The sequence below is a fragment of the Elephantulus edwardii genome, unplaced genomic scaffold (assembly GCF_000299155.1).
Source record: "Elephantulus edwardii isolate Elephantulus edwardi_28Jun2011 unplaced genomic scaffold, EleEdw1.0 scaffold00138, whole genome shotgun sequence".
NCBI lineage: Eukaryota > Metazoa > Chordata > Mammalia > Macroscelidea > Macroscelididae > Elephantulus > Elephantulus edwardii.
Genome location: NW_006399888.1, coordinates 5,421,653 through 5,449,203, shown reverse-complemented (window position 1 = coordinate 5,449,203; position 27,551 = coordinate 5,421,653).

Below are 27,551 nucleotides of genomic sequence, written 5' to 3'. Positions count from 1 at the left end.
GAAATTACCGTTCTTTGTAACGTTAGTTGTAATTTATTATTATTCACACAATTTAATATATTTGAATGATCAATAAAACATAAGTAAACATATTTATAATATTCTTTTCAGCCAAGATCCAACTGACATCAGGAATATTGCTCTTTCTGAATTCAATTTGAATTTCTACAAGTACCTTGTTACTTTATTACTGTAACATTAAAAAAAATTATTTTCAGGAAGATGGTACTTGATTATCATAATATAACAATGATAATTGTTCTATAATTTCCACATACTGGCGGATCATTTTTCTTTGGAATAGACACAAATATGGATCTCTTCCAGTTGATATTGCCTCTTTGGCACTTCGAATCCACTAGCTGCTTCACTGGATAAATATGGACAATCTCTTCCTGTACAATTTATAGCCTCTAAAAACTCACTGGGTGGTCAGCTGTGAGTCACTTCAGACTCATGAAAATGTGGTTCAGTTTGAATCCAGTTAGTCAGTAGCTGTCCTCCAAATCTCTTGTCACAGACAGATGAGCATCTCCAGTGTGGCTCTTATTTATTGAAACATCTCAATTGGTAGTCTGTCAACTTTTACAGTCTTGCTTTTTCAACAATAGCTTTAACGCAGCTTTACTTTTTCCTCAAGTATCATTAGTTCATAATCAGATGGTTGTCATTGCTGTTAAGTGCCATTGAGTCATAGATAACTCTTAGCTACCCTATGAACGAAAGACTTGAACACTTGTATAACTTTCATCGTTTCTCCAGGTTCATAGGGTTTCTAGAGGCAAGCTGTTTTGAAAGTGTATGCCACTCCTACTTCCAAGCTTGTTTTAATCTGGGAGCTCCACCAAACACTGTCCAAAATGATTGAACATTGAACAATTCTTTTGATATCGTTACTTCATTCTCTTTTGTATGCTTTTAGCATAGTTGAATATTTTGTCTCTAAAATCTTTTAATAATTGCAACATGAGATTTTTCTTTTTCTTTTCTTTAAGTTTTAGAAATTTTGGGGTTTTTGTTTCCTAACTGCAAGTTTTAAAATATTTTATTACCAAATTTGCTTTGTCTTCTTCAGACACTCTTTGAATTGCTCTACTTGACTGTTACTTCATAATTTCTGCCCTTTCCTTTGATTTTTTTATGTTCTAGGGAAAGTTAAAATTCTATCCTGACATCTCTATCTTTTTTCTTTTAAAAATATCGTTTTTCTTTCTTTTTATTTGAAATCCTTGATGACATGCTACAACTAATCTTTGTTCAGTGCATCACACCATTTTTGGGAAGTTCTCTAAATTTAACTGAGATATGCTAAAGTTTATAATTTTACTCTCATGGACTAGTTTTAATTTTATTCATTTTCAACTTGAACTTGCATATGAGCAATTGATGTCTGTTCCATAGTCAGCTCGACCTTGTCATAATTGATTCTATCGTGTTTCTGTAATATTCAGTATTGTGTTTCCACATATTTGATTCCAGTGTGTTCCATCTAGTAAGATATGCCTTTAAAATCAATGTTTTTCAAAAGGTATTTGTAGTTAAGAAGTGATAGGTCATACTAAATTCTGTCATAGGCTCTCTAGTTTAATTTTGGTCACCAGATCCACACATTTTCTAATTGTAAATTTATGTGGTGTTAGAGAAGAATACTAAACACCTCATAGATTTCCAAGAGAACATACAGGTCTAGCCTGGAAAAAGTGATATCAGGATGCTTCTTGGAGGCAAGGATGATGAAACTATGTATGACATACCTTGGACATGTTGTTAGGAGGGTCCAGTTTTTGGAGAAGGACACTGTCCTTGGGAAGGTGAAGGGTCAGTGTAAGAAAGGAAGATCTATCTTCAACAAGAGGGACTTACACATTGATTGTAACAATGGACACAGTGTCAGAAGTGGTAAGAATGGCACAGGATGGAGTATGGTTCAGAGCCTTTGTTCATAGGGTTGCTAACAACTCAATGGCACATAACAACAACAGCAATCTTTTTTTCTAACTATTTTGTTCCAATTATCAGTAATTATCAACGCACATTTTTAGACTGAGGGGGTTGGTAGAAATTCTTAATTTCTTCATTTGGGGATTTGGTGTAAATTTGGCTAATCGTTCGATCTTTTTTTTAAAAAAAAAAAACCACAAACAACTTAGATAGTATCCACTCACTGGCAAGATTAGAAACTTCTGGATAGATCTTGGAACTTTTTGCAGATAAATATGATGTTCCTTGAAAAGCAAAAGAAAAACTCCCTCATTGGTACAAGGAGAGGAGCAAACGGGGGGGGGAGAGGGGAGGGGGTGTGCGGGGAGAAGGGTGCAACAATGAATGAATGGAATTCCAAAATCTCTGTAGCTGTTCATTGAAATGAAAAATAAACAAACTAAATTAAACAAAAAAATAACTTTGTAAATTAAAAAAAATATGATGTTCCTTTTTTATCATAACTGGCACAGTAAGCCATATGATAATCTGATTAAAAATAGCCCAAACCAATCAATTTTAGCTCATATTGATTTTTATGAGTCCTATTTAATTTTGAAAACTTACAATTTATCTAGACTCATTCTGTATTCCTACTTCTACCATATTTTTGCAGCCCAGACCAGCAATAAATCCACATCATTATGTTTTACTCAGCTTTGAGGAGATAACTGTTTTCCAGTTGCATTTTGAGTATTTCATAACCTGAGGGCCATTTTTCCTGGTACTATAGCAGAAAATGTTTTGCTGCTAATTATAATGCTTTCAGTGGCCAATTATTTCAGAAGTAGACTGGCAATCTTGTTTCTTAGTTCATCAATCTGAAATCTCCAATGAACTTTGTCCATTATGGATGATTCTGCTGATAATTGATATATTAGTGGCAAAACTTCCAGCATCACATCAACAATAATAAAAAGCCAAGTAGAAAAGTAGAAAGTTGTTATTAAATTATTAAGTTGTATCTTTATGACACCTTTTTAAGATGCTACTTTAGCTTTAATCTTGGGCTTTTTCTGAGTTGTAGTCTTCAATACTCACCTATGGTTGTAACTTTCCTAAGAGTCTTTGTTTTTAAATGATTCTTAGTAAAACAATCAATGGTTTTTGTTTTCTAGATATTAGATGTATTTGCAGTTTCTCCTCTTTCAGGTTCTTTATAGTATCTTAAAGTCTATCATCTCATGTAGTCATTTATATTGATATTTACTATGCAGAATTAGGTAACAGAAGAAGATTTTTATGAGTGATAATACAGAAATTTTTTTAAATAATTTGTTCTCATACAGTTATGTAATCCAGGAAATAATTCCAAGAACACTTTTCTGGTCTAAAGTTGCTGCTGTTCCTAGACTGTTATTGTTAGGTGTCACTGGATTGAGTCCAACTCATAGTAACCCTATGTACAAAAGAACAAAACCCTACATAATTCTGTGCAAACTTCATAGTCTCTTCTATGCTTAAATACATTTTGTTAGCCTCTGTGTTAATCTCAGTGAGAATTTTTTAATCTTCATTAACCTTCTACTTTTCCAAGCATGATATCCTTTTTTCAAGGACTAGCCTTGTCAGATGACACGGCCAAAGCATGTGAGTCTCTTACTTCACTTCTTCCAAGAGAGATTTCTTTTTTCTTTTATCAGCCCATAGTATAGTCAATGTTTTTTACAAATACTGCATTTCAAATTGTGGTATAAATTCTTATCTGAATTTCTTTCTTCAGTGTCCAACTTTCACATGCATAAAAGCAATAGAAAATATTATGGCTTAGGTCAGGAAGAACTTTAAGGTGACCTTTTAAAAGTGACATTCCTGCTCTTTGGAATTTTAAAGAGATCTTTAACCAACAGATTTGTCTAATGTAATACATTGTTGGTTTTCTGAGTGAGGATGTGGAGCCTCACAACTGCTGGAGGGAATGTAAAATGGTACAACCACCGTTGAAGGCAGTCTGGTGTTTCCTCAAAGAGTTGGAAATGAACTTAACATTTGATCCAGCTACTCTGCCATAAGAATATAGCATAATGAAACCAGAGCTGTGTATGTATGTATTTACATGTTCATTGTAGCGTTATTCACGATAGTGAAGACATAGGCAGCTCATGTGCCCATCAACAAACTAACAGGAAAAACTGGTATATTCACACAGTGGAATATTACATATTTATAGAAAGGCTTCAGGTCTTTTGTTCATAGGGTCATTACGAGGAGTGCTCAACTCGACAGCAATCAACAACAACAACATTATTGCTCACTGATTTTAGTACTCTTCCACAGTCAACAAAACAAAAATAAGCATCTTTCTACTATTTTATACTTTCTGTCACAATCCATCTAATATCATCAATGATATATGCCTTTTTCCTTAACCTTTTCTATATCAAGTTTGAACTTCTGGAACTTCTCTCTTTACTTATTGCTTCAGTTGTTCTGAGCAAATTTTGAGCAAAATTTGACTTGTGTATGAAATTAATGATGTAGTTGTTGAATGCTATCAAACACCACTCATAGCGACCCTATGAACAAAAAGACCTGAAGCCTTCCTATAACTATTGTCATTTCTCAAAGTTCATAGAGTTTCTAGAGGCATGTTGTTTAGGAAATAGATGCCACTCTTTCTTACTTTTTGATAATTTTTGCATTCTGTCAGATTACCTTTTTATGTTTGGAAGAGAAAATATGTGTCCCTTCTAGTTGGTTGGCCAAGTAGTTGTATTCTAAATTTCTCAACATGGATATGTATATCCAGAGCTACATCTATCTGTTGAAATACTTGAATTAATATGATGTCAACTCTATCCATCTGTCAATTTATCATACAATGGTAATCTATGATTTAGCTATGATGCTAAAAGCTGTCACCAATATTTCAAATAACAAAAGTGTCATTCATGCTGTGTATGTTTCAATGGAACTTGTAGACTAATACAAAGTAGGAAACCAAGATGACTATCCACACCTGAAAACCCCATGAATAGTAATGGTAGAGTGCCAGAAGAGGAACCACTCAGGTTGAAAGACAGTTAAAAATAACTAAAAAGGAGCTGCCTCCTCAAAGGAGACATGACATGAATGAAGAAAAGCTTTCAGTAAAAAAAAAAACAAACCTTTCATTTGCTTATGTGACATAACTCAGATTGATGACAAAAAGGTACAAACATTCGTTAATAATTGGAATATGAAATATATGAAGTATGAATCTAGAAAAATGGGATATTATAAAAAATGAAATGATTCTTGGGCACTGATGAGCTGAAATGGATTTATATATGCTACTATATATGTTGTTTTTGTTGTTGTTATGTGCCGTTGAGTCACCTGTGACTCATAGCGACCCTGTGTACAACAGACCTAAACAACAAAAAACTTATAATTTCATTGCTCCTGCATGCTGCATTGTATTCCATTGTGTGACCATACCAGAATTTCTCAATGCATTCCATTGTGGTTGGACATTTGGACTGCTTCCATGTTCTTGTGATGGTGAATAATGGTGCTCTAATATTGGTGTACATGTCTCTGTTTGTACCCCACTTCTCATTTTCTCAGGGTATATTCCAAACAGCAGAAATGCTCAAAATCACTGGCAATAAGAGAGATGCAAATCAAAATCAAAATGAGATACCATGTTACCCCAGTGGCAGAGGCAAAGTTTAGCAGGGCAGCAAGTAATAAATGCTGAAATTTACTCTTGAATGTAGAGAAACTAAAGCAGAAGGGAAAGAAATGATGAAACAAGAGCTTAACAGGAGATTTTACAGGACAGCTTGAGAAGACAAAAGAAGTCATTGAGAGAAAATGTACAAACCTCTGGAATTAGGAAACCAAAAAAGGAAGAGTATACTTGGCGTTTCTCAAGCTGATAGAACTGAAGGGAAAAATAATTCAAACCTTGGGTTGCAGTACTGAAAGGTTTTTTTTAAAAAAAAAAACAAACAGGGAATGAAACAGGATACATCAAAACAGAGTAAAGGAGTACACAGAGTACTGAACCAAGTAGAATTCGTTGGCATGAACCACTGTAGGAAGCTCTAGTGGCCTTGTGGTAAGAAGCTGTGCTGCAATCTCAAAGGTAGTAGCATTTGATAAAGAACTAAGAAATATAGAAGGGAAGAATCCAAGCTATACTGAGTGTCAGAGATAACAGGAGAGAAAAATAGGTTGGCCATCAAATATAGAAGGGTAGGAAAAAAACAGAACTAGTCAGGGCAACACAGAATCAAGAAAAGCATACTAGGACCCTTGAAGATAAGTAGGCTGTCTATTTCTATCAACACCTCTAAATTTTACAGTGAAGTTGACAGTATTTGTTAGAACTATACAGTGCTCTATGTTCTCGGTTTTGGAATTTCGAGATCAGAAGTATAAGATTTAAGGAAAATTGGATCTACTAATCCAAAAAACCTAGTTAATGCAGTGCATTGCAATTAGTTGCACAAGGGCTCAAGTCTCATGTAGATCTTTTAAGTCTCAGGTAAATTTATTTTGTGGCCAAAATTTATTAGAGTTTGTGAGGAACTCAAATTCAAAATATTTACATGGGAATATTCTGGGAGATGACCTTCTAATTTAATGAAATTGGCACAGGGACAAACATATAGGAACTGTAGAAGATGTTGTTGCTGTTGTTAGGTGCTGTCTAGGTGAGAATGACATAGTGACCCTATGAACAACCTATCTGAACACTGTTCTCTTATACTATTCTCACAATATCTGACACATCCAAGCCCATTGCATCAGTCACTATGTCAGCTCACCTACTTGAGGGTCTTTCTTTCTTTCCTCGCCCTGTATCTTCCCAACCTCTCTCCCCAGAATAAGCTTTCATAGCAATATGCCCAGAGTATTTGAGAAGAAACTTTATCATCTTTGCCTCCAATGGGCACTTTGGCTGTACCCTCTCCAAGATACATCTATTTGTTCTTTTGTCAGTTCATGGGATATTAAGGACTCTTCCTCCAACACCACAGTTGAAAGGCATCAATTTTTCTTCTACCATCCTTATTCATTGTTCAGCTCTCAGACACATATGAAGTGACTGAAAAGATCATGGACTGAATCAGGCAGATATTAGTCCACAATCTGACATCATTATTCCTCAATAATTTGAAGAGGTCCTTGACTACAGACTTTCTCTTTATCTCCTGACTGCTGGTACCAAATGTATTGATTGTGAATGCAAGTAAAATGCAGTAGTTTACAGCATCAATCCTTTTACTGTCCATCATGATGTTGCCTATTGGTCCAGTGGCAAGGATTTTTGTATTCTTGATGTTGAGATGCAATCAGTATTTAAGGATGCAGTGTTTAATCTTCTTCAATAAGTGTTTCAAGTCATCACTTTCAGCAAGCAAGGATGTGTCTGTCATTTGCACAATGAAGGTTATTAATGAGTCTTCCTCCAATTCTGATACTACATTTTTTCTTTGTAGAGCCCAGCTTCTCAAATAATTTATCAACATATAGATTAAATAAGTATGGGATAAGGACACAATCCTCATACACACATTTTCTGATTGTAAACCATTTAGTATTTCCTTGCTTTGCTTGCACAACAATCTCTTGTTCTAGGTCTAGGTTTTGAATGAGCACAATCAAATGTTCTGGAGTTCCCATTCTTCTCCATTTTAGCCATAATTTGTTATGATCCATAGAGTTAGATGCCTTTGCATAGTCAATAAAGCACACATAGACATTCTTCTAGTATTCTCTCCTGTCAGCAAGAATTCATCTCATTTCAGTAGTGATATCCATCCCTGAAGTCATGGCCTCTTTTAAATCCAGCTTGAACATCTAGTAGTTCTCTATGTACTGTTCTGGCAGTTTTTGAACTATCTTCAGCAGTATTTTGCATGCGTGTGCTATTGGTGATAATGTTTAGTAATTTTCATATTCTATTGGATCACCTTTCGTGGGAATGGGACCAAAAAGCTGTCCCTCCAGATTTCCTGTAGTCAACTAGTGAGCACATCCAGGGCTGCACCTGTCATTTGGGACATTTCAATGGGTATCCAATCTATTCTTGGGGCTGTAGTTTTTGTAATATCTTCAGTGCAGCTTCAATTTATTCCTCCATTATTCTTGGATTTTTATCGTGTTGTATTTCCTAAAATATTTTTGTGTTGGCCATTGTTTTGGGGTACATTGAGCCTGTGTTCCCTTTTATCTTCTTTATTTTTTTCCTTTCTCCATAGTTTTATTTGTAATTTTTTATTGGTTTAATTACAAAGTTAGAATACATTATGTTTCACATTATTCTTCATTCACATTGTGTTTCATAAAATTGCTTTCATGCACTGTGTTCTATAAAATTAATTGCTATTGGACCTTGCCCATCATTTTCCTTCCCATTTCCTTCTCCCACTCGCCCCACTCACTGAAATGTGCAACCCTCTCGTTTCACCTCTTCCCATCCTAACCCTCCCCTCCTTGAGTTCCCATACATGTTTTACTAGTTATCCTTCTATTTTTATAAGAATGGTCTTATGCACTATCTGTCCTTATGAGACTGCTTTAGGTCATCCTTCATCTTCTTTTGATGTTTCCAGGATCATTAAAGACTTTATATGTAGCATCCCTAAAATTTGAGAAATTCTTACAACATTGTACTTCAGAATGATTGAAATTGTCTTTTTTTACTACCAGTCTTACTCTATTTTTCATTCCCAGCATAGTTACCTTGTTATTGTATGATCCAAAGTGTCCAGTCAATCTCATCTCTCCAGTGCCTAGAATGTCAATGTTCATGCATTGCATTTGACTTTTCACAACTTCTAGTTTTCCAACATTCATACTCCATGAATTCAATGTTCCAACTATTATAAGATATTTGCAACTATTTCTCCTCCTTTTTATTGACTGCCAGTCTGGACTCTATCTCCAATGTTATATCTATTTGTGTTCCTCAGTTATTCATAAATTTTCAGAGACTTGTTATTTCATCAGTGGATGGTTCATCCTTCTCCCTAGTCTGTCTTAATCTTGGAGTTTCACTAAAATATGTCCACTAGGTATGACCTCTCTGAAATTTGAAACATTGGTAGCACAGCTTTAAGCATAACAGCAATCTGCAAGTACAACAAATTGACAGACAAGCACTGCACGAATTAGAACACTGATAAACAAGCCAGACTACAAATATCCAAGCTACAAAGTAATTAGCAACATGAAGAAAAATTCCTCAATAAAACAAACTGATAGATAAGATTTATAGTTTAGGACCCTCCATCTTTAACTAAAGCTAATTATTATAATCTTCCCAGTTTATGTTGTTGTTGATTGCCTATGAGTGGAGCATGACTCACAATGACCTTATGAACAAAAGGTCTGAAGCCCCTCTACAACTATCAACATGTATCAAAGTTCACAGAGTTGCCAGAGAGATGTTTAAGAAGTGGATGCCATTCCTGTGTCCAAATCTATAAAAGAGAAAAAGAGAACTCAGAAAAATGGTATTTTCTTTAAGGATTCCATTTAGCTAGAGTCAGATAGAAACTGCTAATCCAAAGTTCTGATTTCCAGTTCTTTGTTTTCTTCTCTTTGCTTTTGGTTTTCTAATAACAATAATTGAAGATGGATTGCATGAACAGTAAGTTCCCAAATCCCATATTTTCTGTGGACTTGATCTAGAAAGACATACATTAGATGAAAATATACTTTTAAATCCTCTCCTCTATTAGTTTTATTATCCTTTTTGGTATACACATGAATACTTACAAATAAATAACCATGTTCTTTCTCATGACAAGATTTAACAAGAGACATGAAGTCATCTTTGGCAAGAAAACTTCTGTAGCCTTACAGATTATTCTTCCTTGCAATGTAATACATCTCAAGAATCTCTTTCTCTCTGATATTAGTGTTTTATCTCCTAGGAAGGTGGATTCTAATTTCAGAATTGACACCAGTTTAATGAGGATTTTATTTTTCCAGCGATCTGATTTATTTTGTGCTAAGTGAGCATGCAGAACATAGAGATCCTGTACAGGTTGTGGGAGGGTGCACCGGGGATGAGGGACCATCTGGTTAACGGCATCCTTGGACTATATCCACTAGATACCTGACACATTTTAGTTGTTACAACTAAACATGTTCTCAGATATCTCTAAATATCTTGGAGTATTAAAGAGAGGCAAATTGTCTTTTATTAAGTGTGACTGCTGTAGCACATGCTTTCTTTTTCATTTAGGGCAATCAAATAAACATTAGTTTTTACATTTTAAAGTACTAGCTCGATAGTGTCATTGTTATGTACCGTCAAGTCAGAATTGGCTCGTATCTGACTGACCTTCCAGCAGATACTGATATCCGATAGGGGAGAGTGTTCATATTTCAGATCAGCCAGTAGATTAGAACCTTACAGTGAAATTCCTTACCACTAAGTCACCAGAAGTCTCTTAGCTGGATAATAGATGTTTATATTTGTTTGTTTGTTGTAGCAATGTCCAATGCATTGTGTCAATTCTCCAACTACAAAAAGATTTTATTCTCTGAGTTCCGCAATGTTGTTGTTGTTATGTGCCATTGAGTTGGCTGCAATTCATAGTGATCCTATGCTTTATAGGTTTGAATCCTTCCCTATCTTGAGCCAGTCTCACTGTATCTGACAAACATATCCCCCATTACTCTAGTTACTGTATCAATCCATCTCATTCCGAGTCTTCCTCTCCTATGCTGTCCCTCCATCATCCACGTTTTCTCCAAAGAATAGTCCTTCCTAGAAACATACCCAAAGTTTGTCAGAGGGAGTTTCAGAATCCTTGCTTCCAGGGAGCAATTTGGTTCACCTTCCTCAGGACAAATCTGTTTGTTCTCTTGGCAGTCCATATGTTTTCAGTATTCTTCTCCAGTAAAACTGAAAGTCTTCAATTCTTCTGTCATTCTTAGTCATTGTCCAGGTCTCCAATACATAGCAACTAATCACAAAAACAAAGGCCAAAGCCTAGATCAGATGCACGTTAGTCTCTAGACTGACAGTGCTGCTGTTAAGCACTCTGGAGAGGTCCCTGATAGATTTTCCTAACACAGCTTGTCTTTTGATTTCCTTACTACTGTTATCAAGGATCTTGATTGTGGAAGCTAGCAAGCTGAAATTGTTAAAAATCTAAATTTCTTCTCCATCTATCATAATTCTGCAAACTAGCCCAGTGGTGAGAATCTTTGGTATTTTTTTTTTATCTTCTTTATCACTAAAGGTATTCTGGTTTCAAATGAGAACTTAATCCAGATAAAGAAATGAAGATAACTATAAAATTATTTTGTGAATTGTCTGTGATATGATTAGTATAATATCAGTAAAAATAAATAATGGAATGGAGAAACAGGTGAGTAAGAATGTGTCTTGATGGCTTTTTCAAAATCTATACAACATCCCATACATAAAGCCACAACTCTAGGAGGACATCCCATGCTCTCTATACTCCAGAGCTCTTTTGATGTAGAATTAATTACTTGCCAAACCGGGGTCAAAGTATATAATATGCCAGGCTACTACCTGAAAGGGCAAAGGTTTGAATTTACCAGATGCTCCAAGATAGACAGATGAGGAGTACCCTCTCGTAAAAATTTACAGCTTTAGAAATTGATGAAGTGTTGTTATGAGTTAAAATTTATTTGATGGCTATATGTTAGCTTGCTTGGATCCGCAATCAGCATTCTTAACACCCGCAGTGAGGAAATCAAAAGAGTAATTGCATTGGGAAAATCTGCTGTCATGGACCTCTCCAGAGTACTGAAGAGCAATGATGTCAGTCTGGATACAAAGATGCACCTAATCTAGGCCATGGTCTTCTCAGTTACGTGTTATCTTTTGGAGAGTTGGACAATGACTAAGGATGACACTGTAAGAACAGACGTCTTCAAGTTGTAGTCCTGGAGAAGAACATACCATGGACTGCCAAGAAAACAAATAGGTCTGTCTTGGAGAGGGTGAAGGCAAGTCTTTCCTTGGATGCTAGAATTTTGAAGCTCTGCCTTATTGACTTTGGGCCCATGACCAGGAGAGATTGGTCCTTGGAGAAGGACATCATACTTGGAAGGTCGGACGGACAGTGCAGGAGATGAAGACTCAGGATGAGATGGGTTGATACGGTAACTGGGGCAATGGTGTTGTCCAGCTCTGATCTTTACAAAATAGAACGCTAGCTCTTTCTCACTCACTGGATGAGTTTGATTTATAAGAGCTTAATGATTGTATCAACTAGGCTCCTTAAGAGAGTCTCTTTTAGATAACCCTCTGGTATCTTTGTTTTATGTTTAAAATCAGCCAATTATATCCCATAATTTTGGGGGAAATAACACACACAAAACAAACCCAAAAGCTCATCCCATGATTGAGTAGATCCTTTCTGATTTCGATACTGCTTCCCTCTTCACCTCATCTCTCATTCTGCGATTTGTTGACTGTTCTGGACAAAATAACTTCCTTTCTTTTTCTCAAAAGTTTCTAGGGCTGTATTTGCTGTTCAACTCTGCCTGGAATGATTTGAACACCATCTTCAAGTCAGTGTCCTAGCCTCACATCAGTTGCAAATTAGGATTTCTAGACACTCCTATGAGATACTCTGCTTCATTGGTCTAAAGCAAAGCTTGGAAGTTATTGTAATAAAAATATGAGAAAGTCACACTGCAGATGATTGACCTACATAAAAGGAGTGTTTGAATCTCAAATTCTCAAATAGTGTATGTGCAATCTATGAGAAGAGAAGAGGAGAAAGCTTGGACTTGCCTATTCTAGAGATTTTATACAAAGAGGATGACAAAATATTTGACCTTGTGTGAATGCCTTCTTTTTGTTTGGCACAATATTTTTAATGTGCATGCATATTGTGGCTTGTATAAGTATTTCAATCTTGCTTCAGCAGGGCTATATTTCATTTGTTGGCAACACTGTAAATTATCAAACATTGATCAACCATGATACAGTCCTGGATGTGCTCACTAGGTCAATACCAGAAAATTTGAAGGACAGCTGCCTCTTGCACTAACTGGAAGAGATCAATATTTGTTTCTATATCTAAGAAAGGTGACTCAACAAAATGTGAAAATTCTAAAACAGTATTGTTAAAATGACATGCAAGAAAGATATTGCTGAAGATCATTCAAAAACAGGTATAATATTACATTGACAAGAAATTCAAATGGAGTTTGGATGAGGCTGTGGCATCTGGCATATCCTTGTGGATGTCAGATGGATCCTTGTGGGAAACAGAGAATATCAGAAGAATGTTTCATTGACAATGCAAAGGCATTTAAATGTGTGGATCATAACAAACATGGCTAATATTGAGAAAAATAGGAATTCTTATTTTTTTGAATGCTTAATTGTGCTCATGTGAAATTTACATCCAGATCAAGGAGCTGTTGTTGTCTGAAAAAAGCAAGGAAACACTTCATGATTTAAATTCAGGAAAGGTGTGTGTCAGGGATGTGTTTTTTCTCCGTATCTATTCAGTGTATAGGCTGAGCAAATAATTTATAGAGCTAGACTCTATGAAGAGGAATGCAGCATTAGGGTCAAAGGAAGACTCGTCAGTAACCTACAGTATGCAGGTGACACAACAGTACTTACTGAAATTGAGGACAACTTGAAATACTTTTTACAGAAGATTAAGAACTATGGCCTTCAGTATAGATTATATCTCAACATCAAGAAAGCAAAAATCCTGATCACACAGTAAATAGACAGCGTCATGATAGAGAAAGAACTGAAGTTCTCAATGATTTCATCTTACCTGGATCAACAACCAACAATGCAAGGACCAACAGTCAGGATACCTGGAGATGTATTATATTGGACAAGTCCACTGTCAGGGACTTCTTCAAAATTTTAAAGAGCAATGATGTCAGCATGAAGACTTAGGTGCATTGATTCAGGTCATGGACTTTATAATCACCAGCCACACACCTGAAGGATGGACAGTGAATAAAACTGACAAAAGAATTGATGCCTTTGAGTTATGGTGCTGGAAAAGAGCACAGTGTATCATATGGACTGCCAAAAGAATAACAGATATGTCTTGGAAAAGGTGCAGCAAGAGAGCTCCTTTGGAGGCAAAGATGACAAAATTTCATCTCTCATAACTTTGACATGTTGCGAGGAGAGGCTGTTCCTTGGAAAGGGACATTATGCTTGGAAAGGTGGGTGATCAGGCAAAGAGAGGAAGATCCTTAGTTGGATAGACACAGTGATTGCAGCAATGGGCTCAAGTGTGTCAGAGATGGTGAGAATGACACAGGATAGGACCAAATTCCGATTTCTTGTTCATAGGGTCTCTATGAATCATACTCAACTTGAGCACCTAACAACAAAAATGACCAATAATGAATGCTCTGATGGTTTAATTAATAGGTTGTTTTGCTGTCAACCCAAAAGTGGGAAGTTCAATGCCACCCATTTATCACTGGGAGAAAGATGGGATATCTTCTCCCATAAGATGTACAGCCTGTGAAAATTGTTGGAAGTCATCTGTGAGTTGGAAGGTCATCTGTGAGTTGGTTCCAACTTGATGACAGAGAGTGAGTGAGTAAACCAAACCCCCAAAATACAGCTTTTAAAGTTTGCACTGTGAAACTATAACATTTAAATTCACTGAAATAATGGTTTCACAAACAAGAGTAGTATTCTATGTTCTATTCTTCTTCTGTCTTTGTTATTCCCAATACAGGACAACTCAATTTGTGAATCTGGGTGAGCTAGAAAACAGGAGAAAATGAGAAAAGGGTTTTCTGTTTTTCAGAGTATACAACCCAGTATCTTCATAACTATGAAAGCTTGGATATCAATTGTTTGTTTGATATCGTTAGACACTTGTGTTGTTATGATTTATGTGGATAAGCGCGGAAAGAATGTCATAACATCAGACCTACTTCCTTTACTAGAAACTTACATCAGACTTTTAATTTGTATTTTTTTTTAAACCCAAGAGTGTCTGATTGCTCCGTCTTCTTTTCATCTTCTCTTCAAAATGGCCTTGTACATTGTCTACAAGTGAATTCTGTCTTGAAGAAGAGAAGCACTTCCAAGAATCATGTCTCAGTTCCCAACCATTCCCACTAAGTAAATTTCTCAATTGGTAAATTAAGATTGTCAAAGCTGTGAAAAGAAATTTGAGATTTATCGCTGCCCATTTTGGTGCATGTGAAATAATTTTTTACTGTTGCTGTCATCAAAAGCAGATTTTGGAGAGTGTCTGGGATGGAAACTATTCTCACTCTGGGGAGGAAGTACAGCTTGTACTTTATGTAAAGTCTGTTGCTTCAGTTCTTATGCTTTGCTTTCTGCCAGAAATGAGGTATTTTGCCACTGAGAACATTTCTTATGTTGCAAATGAACTGGGTTCAATAAGACAGTGTATCTTCTAAGCTTGTAATAAAAACACAGAACATATGTCATAGAAAAAAGAACTCTAGTGATGTGTTACAAGTTCAAAGTTGTTTTCACTCAATTCTGAAATTCTTATTATCATCTTTCCTTGCATTTCAATTCCCTTAACAACGTAACTGCAATTTGTGTTACATCTCTACAGAGAAATAATGAATCTATGCTACGCCCTCCAACAATATTCTGTGCTAATATATGTTGGTGTTAAGCGCTGTTGAGTCGAGTATGACTCATCATGAGAATATGAACATTAGATCTGAACTCCATCCTATCCTGATCCTGTGTCATCGTCTCATCTCTGATACCCTGGAGCCCCTGGATGCAGTCACTGTGTCTGTGAGATGCAGTCTCTGTGAGACGGTTTGCCTTCTCACTATGGATCTTCTTTTCTTTTCCTGACACATAGATACACACACAGAGTCCAGACCTCTTTACATACACATATTTGTTGTTGTTGTTGTTTTGTACCATCAAGTCAACCTACCCATAGCCGATCTGACCCTTCAACAGGTTTTAAGAGGCAGAAAATCACATAGCATAGCATAGCATAGCATAGCATAGCATAGCATAGCAGCTGGTGGATTTAAACCCGGTGCCTTTGGGATTACAGTCCAGCTTCTTGCCACTAGGTTACCAGTGCTCCACATATCTAGATCTATGCATATCTATACACAGATATAAATATAACCATATATCCTTAATGGGAGAAATGGAATCATTACGTGAGAAAACTCTGGTAGCTTAGTGACAAGAAGTTGTGCTGCAATCCGAAACACTGCAGTCTAGGAGCTCTGGTGGCCTAGTACCAAGAAGCTGTGCTGCAAACCCAAAGATCCTTGGTTCAAGGCTACCAGTGGTTCCATGGGAGGAGGATAGGCAATCTCCTCCCATGCAATTAACTGCCTCTGAAAATCTGCCAGAGGGTCAGCTATGGATCGCTTCCAACTCTCTGATACACAACAACAATAAGAAAACTAGAAATTTAGTTGTTGCAAATTTTGCTCGCTTTGTTTTCTGAAATAGTAAAGCAGTTTAATGAAGCGCACCAATGAAGAATTCTCAGAACTCCATAGAAGCTCATCTACCTAGTTTATGTATGAAGAATAATTGTTGAATAACCTTTAAACAATAGTAAAGACATACAGTGAGATTTTTGACTGGAAATCATATCCACACACTGACAAATTCTCTTTTTCATACACCTCATAGTTCAAATGTTCCTTTTAATAACTCCTGTCTACAGGATTTCTAAATCCAGAGATTCAACAAGGAGACATTCCTAGCTAACAAATAGCTCAATAAATCCCAATTTCTACACTAGGCAAAGGAAAAGATTTTTCAGATTTGCTTAAATGGGTGAACGAATCAATACTGAATGTTTTTCACATACTTTAATAATGAAACAAACTTTGGTACTCTGTCTGACAATTTCTTATTAATTGACTTATTTCCATTAAATTACCACTCTTGCTGGACCTGTAGGTGAGTCCATCTTGTTCTACAATAATCCAACATTTTAACTGGCTCTTTAGGCCTCTATTATTTGCTTGTGAGAAGATTCTTCTGTGAAATAAAAACAGTGCTCTAAATCAAGGAAAACACCCTTTCTGGTATATTGTGGTCACCACTCCTCTGTTATGCTAAAGATCAATGGAATCTGACACACTCTTTCTCAATCTCATGAGAGTTGCATTGCCAAACAGTTGAAAGGTGTAAGGAACAGCTGTGTAGGGGGGAAAAGAATGGAGTCGCTGTTTCGCTGAACAGCGAGTCTTAGGTGACAATTCCTCTTGGACTCCTAAAAGCTGTTTCTCTCTGGTCTTGTGATTGAATGTGAACGTGGATCATGGAATCAATTCCATCTTCGATCCACACAGCTCAAAGTCAAGGTCCAGGTCCTTGTTTGTCTTCCATATAAACAGGACACATGCTTTCTCTGCGTGGTATAATTACATCGAAACATTATATTCTGTTAGGTAAAGCTGTACTATTTTTCCTTCCTATTCATTCAACAAGCACTTCACTTTAGGCACCATCTGGTAACAGATAGTATATGGGGGAAATGAATCAAGTAATAAAAGTGGCTTCCATTTATTTAATGCTTATTAAAGTGCCAGGAACTTTTAAGTCTCATTACACACATTAATTTGTTTAATATGTTTTTGAGGCAGGTATATAATTATTTCTAGCTTTCAAAGGATAAATATCAGGCCCTGATGGACTAGCTTGGCAAATGGCAGAGATAAGAGCTCTGAAAGACTAGCTGTAGAGGCTGCATTTTAAACCATAGAATGCCTGGGTTTTGTGATCTCAGAGATTCTGTTTTCTCAGAGCAGCAGAAAATAGCAATTAAAATATCAAGAATATTTCTAAGTTGGGTGTTATTTACATAACAGTGTTCAGTTTCTAAGCATTCAATAAACTGTCTACTTGGAAGAGAATCCTTGCTGGTGCAGTGCTTAAACATTAGAAGATCAGTGGTGTAAATACATCAGCTACACCATAGGAGAAAGATATGGTCATCTGTTTTCAAAAAGATTGAAACATGGAAACTTTATGGGGCAGTTCTGTGCTGTTATAGTGGTTGACAAGAATATAGGATTGATTTTTCTGCTTTTGGTTTGATACAACTGTTGTTATTGTTGTTAAGTGCTGTCGAGTCATAGACGACTCACAGCAACCCTATGAACGAAAGACCTGAACACTTGTGTAACTTTCATTGTTTCTCAAGTTCATACAGTTTCTGGAGGCTATTTTGGAGGCAAGCTGTTTCAGAAGTAGATGCGACCCCTGCTTTCAAGCTTATTTTAATCAAGGGGGTCCACCAAACACTGTCCACCATGGGTAACCATTAAAGCATTTGACACATCAATATCACAGTGTTTAGCACCACAGAAACCGGGAGGTACCTCTGTAAAGCAAATGAACAGACCAGGGCTATACAACTTAGAAGAATGTTTGACAAAAAAACAATTAAAACCAGGTCTGACATACTTTGGTCATGTTGTAAGGAGAGACCGGTCCTTGGAGAAGAACATCATGCTTGGGAGGGTGGAGGGCAGGCGCAGGAGGGGAAGGCTCTCTGGGAGGTGGATTGATTCGATGACTGGGGCAATCGGCATGAGTGTGTTGGAGACAACGAGATTGGCGCAGGACAGAGCAGAGTTTAGAGGTGTTATACATAGGGTCGCTATGAGTTGCAAGTGACTTGATGGCACATAACAACAACCAACAACAACAGCTACAGTGAGATGGGAGGAAACCAAAGACCGACACGAGACACAGCTGAACTGGAACTACTGTCCCTTGAAGCCAGAGTCAGAGCCCACAGCCTTCACCCAAGCTTACTGGAGAGCTAGAGGGAGATGTCACAATCCGATAGATTAAATAACTTGTAACATTGGCCCAAAGCCACTAGGCTGAAGGTCAGAGAACGCACAAACATTCCTCAGAAGCTGTTTTGACTACATAATTGTGTCCTATTTTCAAACGAAATTGTAACCTGTTAACTGTGACTTAGTGGTAAGAAGCTGTGCTACAATATTGAAAGTACATTATTCAGATTCATGAGTTGCTCTGCAGGAGAAGGATGGGCAATCTCTTCCCATGCTGTTTATTACCTCTGAAAACTCGCTGGAGGGCTATTCTGACACAACAAAAACTCCCCTAATAAATTCCATCATTATGACAATGGTCTGTGTGATCATTGAAATGGGCTAGTGGGCCCAGTAATAGAGTGTCAAGAACCCTCTGAGGTGTGGCTGATCTTAGAATAGAGAGAAAAAGGTGCAGGAGCATGGGAGCATGCCTGAGTTCACAGGGATCGGTTCTATGTTGTTGATTTTGATGGGCACTCTTGCCCCTTGTGGAGCTAATGGAAATCAGACACTGGACACTGCCACCCTCAACCACTCTACTGGCTGCATTCTTTCTGTATCTTTCTATGGTCGTATTTTCTATCTGAAAAGTTGAACCAGACAAATACATGATCTGGAAGCAGGAGCAAAATGAAACTTCCATTTTTTCATGACATCAGTTTTTTAATAATAACCCTATCTTTGAAGTCTAACTACATCAGTAAGTGAAGAATGAACGTATTTTCTAATTTTATTTTTGTGTGCGTGTACCATCAAATCAGATCTGACTGGTACAGGAGGAGATTGTCCCTCCTTTTCCCGGCAGAGCATCTGGTGGATTCGAACCGTGTGCCTCTGGGATTGTAGTTGCAGCTCCTTGCCACTAGGCCACCAGAGCTCCCCCAAATGAATGTATTCTATCTAGTTAGATTTAGTTTCAAGTATGGTTTCTTTTTGATGGGAGGAATGCAAAATAATTTGTGAGCATGTTTTTAGGATATCATGCCTCATGGAGATGACCAATATATAGACTTAGAGATGAAATCATGATTTAAATATCTGCCTCATCACTTACTATTTACATTACTTCGGACATATTATTTAAACTCCAGGCAAGTAACCTTACCACAGATAGGAAGAAAGAAAGGGTGTGTGTGTGAAGTAATATTTATTATGCAGCTGAAGAAAATGCATATGCAAGTTTTCCTTTCTAGTGTCTGGTGCTTAATTAATATTACAATGATGACTTCACATATCTCTCAGCCTACTCAGCCATTTGTATTAGTTATTTAAGCACAATTTAAACACATATCAGAAGTTCATTTACAGGTCAATGCTTTAAAAGATAGTGGTTTCCCACAAGTCATATGAATTATGGCAAAAAGGAATGTTAACAATAGCCCAAAGAATAATCATTACTATATCATGATAACATTATCTTCCCCCCCCTTTCTCCTCATTTATTTTTGCTGCCTAGTGTCTGGCAGATGTGTTATTTAAACAACTGTAGACACAAATCTTAGGGGCTTTGGTGGCTTAGCAGTAAGAAACTGTGCTGTAATTCTAAAGGCATGCAGTTCAAATCCACCAGCTGCTCCACAGGAGGACGGGCAATCTACTCCATGTGATTAACTGCCTCTGAAAACCTGCTGGAGGGCCAGGTACAGGTTGGTTCTGACTGGATGGTACATAATATCAGTCACAGAACTACTCAGATCAAATATGAATGCCTGGATACTTTCTTCTGACTCAACTTACTTTTTTCCCTCTCTTTCTGAATTAGAAAATTTACTCAAAGATTTCATCACATTAGAGCCAAGATGAATGTGATATTTAGGATTCACAGAGTTTGATGTCGTCATTGTTGTTGTTGTTATGTGCCGTCAAGTCGTTTGTGACTCATAGCGACCCTATGTACAACAGCTCTAAACCCTGCTCTATCCTGTGCCAATCGCATTGCCTCTGACACACCCATCCCGATTACCCCAGTCACTGAATCAATCCACCTCATAGAGGGTCTTCCCCTTCTGCGCTGTCCCTCTACTCTGCCCAGCATGATGTCCCTCTCCAAAGACCTGTCTTTCCTTGCAACATGTCCAGAGTATGTCAGACGAAGCCCCAGAATCTTTGCCTCCAAGGAGTAGCCTGGTTTAATGAAGTAAAAAAAAAATATATATCTAATTTAGTAGCAAGGGCAAAAAGACACAAGTCAACATCTCACGCAGACAAAATCCCCCATGTGAAAGTCATTAAACTTAATTTTTCATTTAACATCGGAGGGATGGAAACAGTCTTCTGCAGTGATGCTTCATAAAGCACATCAGGCTTATTTGTGCTCTGGCCTTGCACACATATGTCAATTGAAAAAGCTAACCTCCTTACTATTATTACCAGATTGACACTCTGGTAATTTTATCTACAGGAGAGCTAGCTGCTTTTTTTTTGTCATCTCTTCCTCCACCCTGGTGTGAAACCATGCCTGATTCAAAACAGATGTATTTCTTTTGGCATCCATGGAAGCATACCATTGAGTGGGAGAGTCTGGGGTTTACAGGTACCCCCAAGCGCTGAGCCAGTACTCAGAAGCAGTATTTCTGTGGGAGGTCAAAAGTGGACAGATACCTCATGTATCAATTTTAACCTCTTCAGATTGTGCATTTCTAGTTCTACCTGGTAGTCTCTTTACACCTTGGACTAGCGCTTCTAAACTTAGTCCCAGTTTGTCTCTTATGCACATTATGATTTAAGGCTTTACTCCCAGGTCTCTGTCCCATCTTGAGTTGATTTTTATGTATGGTGTGAGATGTGGATCCTGTTTCAGCTTTCTGCAGATGGAAGTCCAGTTTTGCCAGCATCATTTGTTGAAGAGGCTATCATTTCCCCATTTGATAGCTTTGACAGCTGGGTCTATTTCTGGGTTCTCAATTCTGTTCCATTGGTACATGTGCCTGTCATTGAACCAGTACCATGCTGTTTTGGTTACTACTGCTGTGTAGTAGGTTTTGAGGTCAGAGAAGGCTATGTCTCCAACCTCATTTTTGTTTCTCAGAAGTGTTTTGCTTATTTGGGGTCTCTTGCCTCTCCAAATAAATTTGATCATTTCCCTTTCAATCTCCTTGAAAAATGAAATTGGTATCTGGATTGAGATTGCATTGAACATGTTGATTGCTTTTGGTAGGATTGTCATTTTCACAATATTGTGTCATCCCATTCATGAACAGGGCACATTTTCCCATTCCTTTAAGTCTTTTATTGTGTATTGTAGAAATACTCTCTAGTTTTCAAATGGAGATTTTTACACCAATGTTAATAGCAACATTATTCACCATTGGAAGAACATGGAAACAACCCAAATGTCCAACCACAAACGAATGGATTGAGAAATTATGGTACATTCACACAATGGAATACTACATATCATAGAGAAGCAATAATTTTAATAATTATTATTTAACTTGGGAGGGACTGGAGAGCATTATGCTGAGTGAACTCAGTAACAGAAGGATAAATATTGTATAAAACCATTATTGTAGAATGAGTGTAAGGATCCAAGAGAGGTGGGAGAGGTTGGAAGCAGAGGAATAAGGATGTGCAGGGGGAGGAGGGGATTAATCATGGGGCTGTCCAATTTGTTGGGGGGAGGGAAATTGAAAGAATTTGTTCTTGAAAACAATGTATCCGAATTTTGTGAGTAAACTAGTAGAATTTTTTTAAAGTGGACAGACATCTCATGATTTTCAAGCGACTCACACCAGGGTGTCTAGCTGAAGTGAATAATGACAGTTTGTCCTCCCAGAATTTGAGCGTCCTCTGCTTGATGGTGGTTGTTGTGTATCGTAGAGTCTGAAACTGCCTATGGCTGACCCTCCATCAGGTTTTCAGAGGCAGTTAATCGCATAGAAGGATGTTGCCCACAGAGCAGCTGGTGGCCTCAAGCTGTGTGCCTTTGGGATTGCAGTGCTGCTTCTTGCACTATACCACATGGTAGGGTTAAGACACACACACACACACACACACATGTATATGTGTGTGTGTATATATTTATGTATATATGTATGTGGAGAGAGAGAGAGAGGGAGGGAGAGAAGTTAATTCTTTTTTTCTTACTCTCTTCCCCTTAGAAGGGCAAGTTGAAGGCACAGTTATCTTTGCACTAAATTTACAACTTCCAATTAACTGCTCTTTAGTTGAATGACCAATAGATGTTTACTTTGCAAACTTTCTCAAAGTGAATGGGCCTCGGTGTATTTTCTGATTGGCTGGATTTTTGCCTTGAGAATTGGAAAGCAGTTTTCTTGTTCACATGTGGGATGGGAAGAAGAGAAGTTGTCAGCAGTGAGTTTTTAGAATAACTTAAAAGTTATTTTGTTTCCGTTAGGAATATCTAATTATAAATAATTATCTTAAAGTAATTTTATTCCATCCTCTTGAGCGTTACTGGAGCAACAAACTTAACCACATGCCTTTTGTTAACTAGACCCCTGCACTGTGAAGATGAAAAATGCTTAATGAGATTGATATGACTTGCATGGGAAAGGAGGTGATTAAAAATAATTGAGTATTTTCAGCAGCATCCTCTCCCATTCCATTAGTGCTGAAATATAAGTAGGTGCTTAAAAATAAGCTCACTATAAAGAATTTAGGGTGATTAGTTCTGTTTTAATGGCTACCGTTTGTGTTACTTAAGAGTTAATGACAGAAGTAGGCAAGCAGTTTTAGTATAAAGCAAAATTAAAAATGTAAAAATTAAATTACTGAAACCAAATGCTGACAACTGATAAAATTGCAATGAATTTGCGATTTTCTTTCACAGTATCTGAAGAAGAATGGCATTCTCAAAAGATGAAAGAAAAATTATATAAAGGGGCTTAAAACTATATGTTCTTAAAACTATATGTACCCCTTTTCCTTATGAATCAGGGTGAAGTCTCTCTCAAGGAGGGGTGATAGGGAATGGCAAAGGACACACTGACAAAGGAGATTAATCAGAAATGACTTTGGCAAGCACTGTGGCAATTGGACAATTAAAACAGACTTTCAAGGTGGGGGGAGAACGGACTGGGGAGGAGGGTAGAGAAAATAGTGCAACAATGAATGAATGAAAACCCCAAATCTCTGTAAATGTTCATTAAAATTAAGAAAATTTAATATTTAAAAAACCTATATGTAATATTTTTTCTGGTCAACTCCTAAATACAGTCTATTAAAATGGTAAAAAAAGCTTTTATTACCAACAGAAAAATGCATGCATAGGAGACAAAAAATTAAAAACTATTGAACAATCCAGACTTCAAATTGGGTAAAACTAGAGGTGTTGTTCTTGTTATGTGGCATCAAGTCATTTGTGACTCATAGTGACCCTTTGTCCAGCTCTGAACCCTGCTCTATCTTGAGCCAATTTCATCATCTCTGACACACCTGCCCTCGTTATCCCAGTCATTGAGTCAATCTATCTCATCAAGGGTCTTCCTCTCCTGTGCTCTCCCTCCACCCTTCTTCCAAGCATGATGTCCCTCTCCAAAGACTGGTCTCTCCTTGTAACATGCCCAAAGTACATCAGATGGAGCTCCTTCAAGGAGCAGCCTGGTTTCACCTTCTCCAGAACAGACTGTTCTCTTAGCAGTCCATGGTATAGGGCAGGACATTTTAGATCCTTTCTCCCTTCTGTGTCTCATATACATTCTGAAGAGTGCTAAGAAGTATATTGCTAAGTTTGCTTTCACAAAATTTATAAGAGCTTCTGTAGGCTGAAGCTAGATAACACAGAATTATATAAAAATGGAAGATAGTAAAGAACTTGATTTTTAATTTTTTTATTGATTTTAATAAAGTTATTTATAAACATCATGTTTTGCACATGTATTCTGGGTTTTCTATAACCATTCATATGTATTATATTTTATATAATAATCATTACTCTGTGCCTATTACTACCCCACTATTTCAAGCCCTCATACAACCTTTCCCATTACTTTACCCCTTCTCCACCTACTGTCAGCTGTCACAGTGATTTTTTTTGTCCTTTTCCCCCTTCAGCTCAAATACCCATTGATGAATGAATGGAATGAGAAATTGTGTTACATTCAGACAATGGGCTACAATGCAGCACTAAGGAACAATGAATTTGTAAAACCCTATATACCTTGGGAGAGACTGAAGAACATTCTGATGAGTGAAATATCTGTTATATAAGGATACACATTATATAAGACTACTATTATAAAAATTGGGATATATCTGAGTAAGATGTATATAAATGTTCAAAAAGGAAAGAACTTTATTTTTCATATAAAAGTAACAGAATTGCAATATATAAATCCAGCAGTGGACAAAAGATATATAGAAAATACAGAAATTTTAGAAGTCTCTGAAGAAGGAGGATGGCTTCCTCAGAAAATGAAAGCTACTTATGGAATCTTAAGCATGTTCTTGTTTTTCCTATTTATTGTGATTTTAATGGAGATATTGGTCTTTCACGCATTGATGCAGATGTATCTACCCTTCCCCCTCCTTCAATCCATAATCTTGCCCTGTTCTGGATTGTTAATTGCATTAGACATAATATCTAATTGTCTATTCACTTCAGATTCACTCTCCTTTCACCTACTCCAACCCAGTTTTCATTATCTAACCATTTTTTCCCTCCTCTCCTCGTCACGCCCACATAACTTTCCTATTTTTAAAATGGTGGCCTTACATAATGTTTGTCCTTTTGTAGCGGAGTTATTTCACTCGGTATCATGACCTGAACCATTTGTTATAGAAACTCAAGGACTGCAGCCTTCACTATGAATTGAAGCTCAACATCAAGAAAGCAAAGATTTTCACCACTGAGCCTATTAGCAACATCGTGATAAATGGTGAAGAGATTGAGATAGTTAACATCTTCAGTTTCCTTGGATCCACAATCAACACTCTTGGTAATGGCAGTCAGGAAATCAAAATATGAATTGGACCGAGAAAATGTGATGTCAGGGATCTCGCCAGAGTATTGAAGAACAACTATGTCAGTCTGGAGACTAAGGTGTGCCTGATCTAGGCCATGGTCTTTGCAATTACCTCCTATGCATCAGAGAGCTGGACAATGACTACGGATGACAGAAGGAGAATTGATGCCTTTATGTTGTGGTGCTGGAGCAGAGTATCAAGTATACCATTGACTGCTAAGAGAACAAACAGATTCATCCTTGAGAGGGTGAAACCAGGCTGCTCCTTAGAGGCAAGGATTCTGAAGCTCCATCTGACATACTTTGGACATGTTCTAAAAAGGGACCAATCATTGGAAAAGGACATCATTCTTGGGAGGGTAGAAGGACAGTGCAAGAAAGGAAATCACTCAATGAGATGGATTGACTCAATGACTGGGGTAATGAACTGCCCAAACAACAAACATGTCTTGGAAAAGATCCAGTCAGGGTGCTCCTTGGAGGCCAGGATAGTGAGACTTTTTCTCACATACTTTGGGCATGTTGTTAAAAGGGGTCAGTCTTTGGAGAAGGACATCATACTTGGAAAGTTGGAGGGTCAGCAAAGGGGTATTAGAAATAACCTTTAATATGCTAGAAATACAACTCATTTTAACTCAACTATCATCTTCTTCCTCATCCTTCATGATTGAGAATAAACTATTCTGTCGAAAAATTACACGTCAGGCAAATGACACAATCTTGCTTGCTCAAAATGAGGAGGACTCAAAAGACTTGCTGCAGAAGATCAAGAACTATACCCTTCCATACGGATTATATCTCAGTGTCAAGAAAACAAAGGCTCTCACAAGAAGGCAAACAGACAACATTATAATAGATGGAGAAAGGCTTGAAGTTTTCAATATATTCATCTTGCTTGGATCAACAATCAACACCCTGATACCAACAGTAAGGAGATCAAGAGATGTATTACATTAGGAAAGTTCACTGTCAAGGACCTTTCCAAACTACTTTAAAGCAATGATGTCACCTTAAAGACTAAGGTACACACGATTCAGGCCATAGTATTTTCAGTTACCTGCTATGCATCTGAGAGCTGATCAATAAATAAAGGGTGATGGACTGTCCAGATTTCTGATGCATAGCAAGTGATTGTGAAGACCATATCCTGGATCAGGTGTAACTTAGTCTCCAGACTGACATTGTTGCTCTTAAGTACTCTGGAGAGGTCCTTGACAGCAGATTTTTCTCTCTTTTACTTGTTACATTCTAGTACATGACAGCGGCAACTTACCAAAAGTTTTATGATTGGAATCCACTGGCTGGACCTTGGAGGGGAAAAAAAAAAGAAGTCTCCACTTTAAAGATTTATAGCCTTAAACACTTGATGGAAGGTCACTAAAAGTCATACCTAATCTGATAGCAGTGGGGTTTATTCTCAAGTAATTTCCTAAGTTGTTGTTGTTGTTATGTGCTGTCAAGTCACTTGCAACTCATAGCGACCCTATGTACAACAGCCTTAAACTCTGCTCTGTCCTGTGCCAATCACACTGTCTCTGACACTCCCATCCCTATACCCCAGTCACTGAATCAATCCACCTCATAGAGGGCCTTCCCCTCCTGCACTGTCCCTCCACCCTACCAAGCATGATATCCCTCTCCAAGGACTGGTCTCTCCTTACAACATGTCCAAAGTATGTTAGATGGAGCCTCAGTATCCTTGCCTCAAAGAAGCCTTCCGGTTTAACCCTTTCTAGAATGAATCTGTTTTCCTAGCAGTCCATCGTACCCTCAATATTCTTCTCCAGCACCACATCTCAAAGGCATCAATTCTCCTTCTATTCTCCTTAGTCATTGTCCAACTCTTTGATGCATAACAAATGATAGCAAAGACCATGGCCTGTATCA